This window comes from Oryzias latipes, chromosome 21 (assembly GCF_053564925.1).
Source record: "Oryzias latipes strain Hd-rR chromosome 21, Olatipes_Hd-rR_3.1".
Taxonomy (NCBI): Eukaryota; Metazoa; Chordata; class Actinopteri; order Beloniformes; family Adrianichthyidae; genus Oryzias; species Oryzias latipes.
Window position 1 is genome coordinate 21,125,077 of NC_136257.1, and position 7,130 is coordinate 21,132,206.

The 7,130-nt window shown below is 36.5% G+C and overlaps 2 long non-coding RNA genes across 2 annotated transcripts; one reads left to right on the forward strand and one right to left on the reverse strand.

Annotated features, from left to right (window-relative positions):
- Window positions 1-2,853: 2,853 nt before the first annotated feature.
- Window positions 2,854-4,249, reverse strand: LOC144988844 (uncharacterized). The gene is made up of 3 exons (XR_013652888.1): window positions 4,123-4,249; window positions 3,691-3,744; window positions 2,854-3,049 (listed from the first exon to the last, which is right to left on the reverse strand). It is a non-coding gene; the product is annotated as an uncharacterized LOC144988844 (long non-coding RNA).
- LOC144988845 (uncharacterized) lies at window positions 3,796-4,792 on the forward strand. The gene is made up of 2 exons (XR_013652889.1): window positions 3,796-3,899; window positions 4,597-4,792. It is a non-coding gene; the product is annotated as an uncharacterized LOC144988845 (long non-coding RNA).
- Window positions 4,793-7,130: the final 2,338 nt, after the last annotated feature.

A 7,130-nucleotide genomic window follows, 5' to 3' on the forward strand; every position in this document is an offset into this window, starting at 1 on the left:
AGGGGAGGCTGAGTTCCCCTCTGCCTCTGCGCTTATTCCACGTCACACACTCCTCCTCGTGTCGTGTCACCACTGGCTGGTCTTACGACGCGCTGGGACCTCTGAGTGGAAACACAAGCGGCAGCACCAAAGGCACTCCAACATGCAGGCTGCATCCAGCCTTATTGTGTCTTTCAACCAGTCTGCTGCAACACTACTTTGTCTACTCTGGCTACTTCCGCAAACAACAAGTGACGTCGTTCACCGTTGAGGACTCTTCTGCGCATACGGGTCACTTCTGGGTCATTTCACGGTCAAACGGGAGATCACAAAAGTTTGGATTTAATTGGAAATGTGAACGGCTTTGCAAAGAAATCAGATTTTTTTTTTAAAATCGGAATTGAGCATTAAGCCCTGCAGTGTGAACGTAGCCTATGTATACTACCCTTTCTTTTTTTTAAGTGCGAATATGACATAGACAATCATGAAGTTAAAATCTAATTGATATGAGCGTTTTGCAACGCTCATTTATGAATCCACTGTCTTCTGATGTTTAAGACATTGATGGTTTATTAAAAAAATACATTTAAAAACTTTCTTTTGGCAGAAATTGTTCCGATGCAATGCATTGTGGTCTATATTTGCCAATCTAGTTGGCAATGCACACTGGTTTTTCGAAGAGACTTCTGGGAAATTTCTAGGCCACTCGATTTTGGAATTGTAGATTCGGACAGCACTACAAAAGGGCAAACGCACTATATAGTGCACTATGTAGTGAGTAATGAAGGAATTCAGACACAACCCCAGACTTGTTTGCAACTCTTAAAAATAGACTGATTCTGCTAAAACAAAACATAACTGTGACTACGCTAACTCCCAACTTTCTTAATAACACATAAAAAACACATTCCGACACCGCTACATGTAGCTGCATTAGCTTATTTCTAAAACACCCAAACTTCTTTGCAACTCGTACAAAAAAGAGTCTGACATTTTGACAAAGCGTCATTTACCTTTCAAAATTGCAACCATATACAACTAGCTTTAACCCATATATAAGGCGCTCTGGATTATAAAGTGGACTTTTTTGGAAACATTGAGGCTTTTAAGTGTGCTTTATATTGCAGAAAATCTATTACAATTTATAAAATAAAGCAGGGAAATCCATCAGTCCAGTTTGCTACAAATGCACAAATTTTAAGAGAGCTGTGTAACCCCTTGTGCTATCCTAGGCATTTTAACATTGAGAGTTGGGTCATCTAGACCCACTAGACAGTGCGCTGTACCTTTTTTCTTCAACGATTTGTGAACCTCACTGGTGTCCATGGATTACATGAAATCTTTCCACCTTTATCCACCTTTGTCATGGAAGGGATAACACGTCAATATAAGGGTGGGGTCATCTAAGATAGCACAAGGGTTAAGAAATGTAAAATACATAGTTGACAGAAAACTAAGGTTTTAATCCTCTGTTTAACGTCAGACATCAACAGCCTTCTGCTTACTGCTTAGTTTACAGCACTATTCTTAGCTTTGAACATCCTTTTGCAAGACATTTAACCCTTCATTATTTGTATTCTGGTGGTGTATGGGAGATTTCCCTGTGTGACCCACGAAGGCAATAACGAAGACTTTGTTTAGAATTTTAACGATAATGTGTTAGTTGCCTCTAGAATACACAAGTATCTGCTCACACACAGCGAGGCATTTACAGAGATCTGTGTGTTGTCTTCCAAAGCTCACAGCAAAGCTGTAAAATTTGCTCAAGGGAAAGTTTCTACTCATAACATCACAGGATTATCTTTCCTTGCCTCCAACCATTCAACAATCCGCCGCTGATTCACTGATACATTAGGCTCTTGCAGTAGATATGGAACAGTTCACAGACTGAGTAGCATAGACAAGTGAGGGATTTGATACATTCACTATGCTACATTTACCTTTCAAACATTAAGCAATGCAAATGTTTGTGCAAACAAACATTGTAACATATCATTTTAGTTTGTTAGCGTAAAATCATAGTACCAAGTCTGTGAATTTCAAACTTAGCAGATTTATGCAATCATTGGTAACGCTTCCTTTTACAGTACAGTACTTACAGTGTACTTAATTGGTATTTACATGGTACTTATAGTGTAACTACTGGGTACTTTCAGGGTACTTTTTATGGAATTTACTGGGTACTTACAGTGTGTTTACATGGTACTTTCTATGGGACTTTACTGGGTACTTACATGGTACTTTTTGTGTCTACTCTGTACTTACATGGTACTTACTGTGTATTTATATGGTACAATTTGGTTCATACCTATGTGGTACATACTGGGTATTTATAATATTCTTACTGGGTATTTACATGTTGTGCAAAGGTGTCTTTTATGGTACTTACCACATGTAAGAAGAAGGTAAGTACAAATAAAGTACTTTGACCTTTAGGTCTGCACTCGCTGCATGTTTCATGGTATTTACCATGAATTTACCACAGAAACTACCCCTTAAGTACACTGAAACTGTAACTGTAAAAGAAAGTCAGCCCTATTTCCACTCAACTACATGGTACTTTCATTCCTAAATACTGGGTATGTTCACTTGAATATTACTTGGTACATACCCCTTAAGTACAATGAAACTGTAACTGTAAAAGAAAGTCAGCCCTATTTCCACTCTATTACATGGTACTTTCAGTAGTAAATGCTGGGTATGTACACGTATTACCATCCCGTACAGTGTACATACACACTTGGTCTTCTGACCTCACCACATGAGACAATGCTAACCTGTTGGTAAGGGTAAAGTAACTACATTGTAAAAACATATTCTGGCCTGATTACTTCTTGTAACATGAGGCAAGTTTAAAGAGAAACAAGACAGCAGTGAAAACAACAATCTTTAATATGATACATGTCTGCAGCATACAAAGTGTCATCACAATAAAATAGGTTTTAAGTACAAAACAGTGCAAAGGAGAATTCTAAAAAACACACTATTGGCCTGAGGGTCGTGCTTTTTGTCCATCAAAATTCTTTCAGCAGAGTTTGGTAACGGTGCAGGACTTCTTCAGGGTTTGTAACTGCAAGAAAATTCACAATATGAGCTCAAGTGAACATAAAAAGCAGAACGACTTTGATGAAGTACAAAATATATTTTACTTATTTAATCATTTCTGTAATGAGTTTGATAAATCTCTATGATTTTTTTATCGCTTTGACTGTAATGCTTGAAATTAATCAATTATCCTCATTTATGAACATGACAATAAATTATTCACAACTTTATATTTTAGTTACATAAACAAGAACAACAAATAAGAAATCAAAGAAAAAAAATCAAAATTGCCATAAAAAAATCTAATTTGTTTAGACAAAGAATGACAAAAGCAATGTTTTAATTGCCAATTGCTGTGTGTATTTCTTCTTTATAAATATTATTCGCACCTACAATTTGCATTAGCATGAAAAACATTGCAGTGTAAAAGAAAAGGAAAAAAGAAATAAATAGGCAATTTCAAATTCAACACAGTTATTCACAAAAATATGTTTTAATTTTCAAACAGTTACATTCACTGTGTTGGGTGGTATTGTTGTCTCTATCATATTTGAAAATAAATAAATAAAAATAAAATAAAAACGGCGAAAGAAAAGAAAATGGGGAAAATGCAGTTAAACTCTTCATTAATGTAAATAATATGTCCACTTGGTGGATTTAACTTACTTTAGCTTACTCTCCTGTGGATTCGTCTGGAATGTCTTCTTCACCACAGCTGATCTAAAGCGGTAAAAAGACGGAAGTACGTCATCATTATTTTAAATAAACGCCTTTCTTTGATTTTCCCAGAAAGACGTGCGCTCAGTCAAACGAGCACAGAACAACAGACTTTATCATTTAGGCTACGTGCTTGTTTTACAGGTGCCTCTCTCCTGGTAAGTAACAACAATGTTTGTAGATTTTCATTACAAACTTTGAAAATGTATACATGAAATAACTGAAATTATTGGAGTAAGGTAGACATGCTCTTACGTCACGTTTCAAACACAGAGATAGTGGCTTGAAATCACGAGGTTAGCTTCTTTATAAAGTTTGATCAGTTTAAATATTTACATGTAATTTATCCAATATTTAAAAAAAACAAAAACACTGGCTTACCTGCCAGATGAAGAGAAATTCAAACTGTTGCGCGCGCCTCGAGGCTCTCCGGATTAATCTGCACGTTCACTTTGGGGGTAGTTGTGCTGCATTCAAGTGCGCTGGGAATTTGCAACGTTACTTGCCCCGACCTAGTTAACAAAAACACACACTCGGGGTGTTTTTAGTATTACAAGTAAATATTTAGCCTTGTTGTTTTACATATTTTCCTGACATTATATAATATATATTAAAACAAGTTCATTTTTAGAACAATATTTAAAAAAAAGTTAAGTTTTGAATAATTTATTATCATGTTTTTAAATGAGGATAATTGATTAATTTCAAGCATTACAGTCAAAGCGATAAAAAAATCATAGAGATTTATCAAACTCATTACAGAAATGATTAAATAAGTAAAATATATTTTGTACTTCATCAAAGTCGTTCTGCTTTTTATGTTCACTTGAGCTCATATTGTGAATTTTCTTGCAGTTACAAACCCTGAAGAAGTCCTGCACCGTTACCAAACTCTGCTGAAAGAATTTTGATGGACAAAAAGCACGACCCTCAGGCCAATAGTGTGTTTTTTAGAATTCTCCTTTGCACTGTTTTGTACTTAAAACCTATTTCATTGTGATGACACTTTGTATGCTGCAGACATGTATCATATTAAAGATTGTTGTTTTCACTGCTGTCTTGTTTCTCTTTAAACTTGCCTCATGTTACAAGAAGTAATCAGGCCAGAATATGTTTTTACAATGTAGTTACTTTACCCTTACCAACAAGTTAGCATTGTCTCATGTGGTGAGGTCAGAAGACCAAGTGTGTATGTACACTGTACGGGAAGGTAATACGTGTACATACCCAGCATTTACTACTGAAAGTACCATGTAATAGAGTGGAAATAGGGCTGACTTTCTTTTACAGTTACAGTTTCATTGTACTTAAGGGGTAAGTACCAAGTAATATTCAAGTGAACATACCCAGCATTTACTACTGAAAGTACCATGTAATAGAGTGGAAATAGGGCTGACTTTCTTTTCTAGTTACAGTTTCATTGTACTTAAGGGGTTAAGTTCCAAGTAATATTCAAGTGAACATACCCAGCACTTACTACTGAAAGTACCATGTAATAGAGTGGAAATAGGGCTGACTTTCTTTTACAGTTACAGTTTCATTGTACTTAAGGGGTAAGTACCAAGTAATATTCAAGTGAACATACCCAGCACTTACTACTGAAAGTACCATGTAAAAGAGTGGAAATAGGGCTGACTTTCTTTTACAGTTACAGTTTCAGTGTACTTAAGGGGTAAGTACCAAGTAATATTCAAGTGAACATACCCGGTATTTAGTAATGAAAGTACCATGTAGCTGAGTGGAAATAGGGCTGACTTTCTTTTACAGTTACAGTTTCAGTGTACTTAAGGGGTAGTTTCTGTGGTAAATTCATGGTAAATACCATGAAACATGCAGCGAGTGCAGACCTAAAGGTCAAAGTACTTTATTTGTACTTACCTTGTTCTTACATGTGGTAAGTACCATAAAAGACACCTTTGCACAACATGTAAATACCCAGTAAGAATATTATAAATACCCAGTATGTACCACATAGGTATGAACCAAATAGTACCATATAAATACACAGTATGTACCATGTAAGTACAGAGTAGACACAAAAAGTACCATATAAGTACCTAGTAAAGTCCCATAGAAAGTACCATGTAAACACACTGTAAGTACCCAGTAAATTCCATAAAAAGTACCATGTAAGTACCCTGAAAGTACCCAGTAGTTACACTATAAGTACCATGTAAATACCACTTAAGTACACTGTAAGTACTGTACTGTAAAAGGAAGCGTTACCCAATCATTTTATTTTCATGGTCTTATTTTCCCTTATCAAGGTTTTAGTAGAAAGCTTTTACATTTTCAAAAAGAAATCCTGAAATTATTATTGAGCTGTGCAAATGTGGCCTTCTGATCAGTTTCAGCGTAAACAATGGACAAGATAGAACTACACAATCTTGTATACAAGGACAAAAGGGAAATTGTAATTGGAACAAATTACAGTGATGGTGTCTTTTTTTAGCTACTGATTCAAGCTTGAATAGGGAAGATCTATTAGCTGCTTGAACTTACTCAAGTTCAGGCAGCCACTTTCAATGAAAAGTCTATGTAAACGTGAGTTTCAGGCTTCCGCATTCAAAACTCTCGCGTTCAAGCTCTACATACAATACGTGTGGCCATTGAACATGCATTGAAAGTTAAACTTTGACCGATCATCCCTGGGTCACTACCAAATTAGATTTGGTTGGCATTATTTTTAATTCAAGGAAAAACAAACCATTTGATAATTAATCATGGGGGAGAAATTAATAATTGTAGTTTGTGCCCAATGGAATTATTTTTTTTGATATAATGGAATAGAGCTGTAAGAACAAGAAGAAGATGCCTCTCCGTCCTTGTCCAGTGTGAACACTATGGGCTAAACGCTTGTGTAAGATTGCACATTTAGCGCGTTCAAAAAGGTGCAGTGGCGTTTAGCATGTGTTGGCGTTTAGCAAGCCGACACATGCTCTTAGGGACCGCAGCATTAGTATAATTTAGCCTGGTTTTTAAATGTTGTCAATTTGTTACGAACTGGCACTTTAGTGCCTTGCTTTAAGGCCCAACGCACTTTACAGTCATGCTTGCGCACACACACACACACACCCGCACACCCACACACACACACACACACACACACATGGCAGCTTCGCTGCCTAACACTGGCACCAACGTGCAACTACCAGAAGCATTGTGGGGTTCAATGTCTTGCCCAAGGACACTTCGACACAAGGGCAGCCAAGGTAGGATCCAAACCTGCAATGTTCCGATCAGAGGTTGACCGCTCTACGTCTGCCCTATAGGTGGGAATGACAAATTGAACTGATATGTGTAAGTAACTCTTCCAAAGTAACACTAACGCTTTATTGTCCTTTTATCCTCTTTTTGTTTTTTTGTGCATCAAATTTGCCCTAACAAAA